The sequence below is a fragment of the Apis dorsata genome, unplaced genomic scaffold (genome assembly GCF_000469605.1).
Source record: "Apis dorsata unplaced genomic scaffold, Apis dorsata 1.3 scaffold_617, whole genome shotgun sequence".
Taxonomy (NCBI): Eukaryota; Metazoa; Arthropoda; class Insecta; order Hymenoptera; family Apidae; genus Apis; species Apis dorsata.
Window position 1 is genome coordinate 15,314 of NW_006263813.1, and position 246 is coordinate 15,559.

The window sequence follows — 246 nt, forward strand, 5'->3', positions numbered from 1 at the left end:
TATTAACTAAAAGAAAACAATATAATCCTATGATCCTAAACATGCTCATTTGGTAACATTGCACGTCTCGTCCAATACGTTGTCACGAGGATAAATGGAATTCCTCTACTCCCGTCATCACGATCATAGAGGAAGGTATTATGAAATAGAATATAAACATTGAAGTTACTATTCCATTTATGAATTGCGAATATTGCAGACAAAACAAAGCTTCGAAACTGCGTTTCTTTGCGATGCAGAGAAACT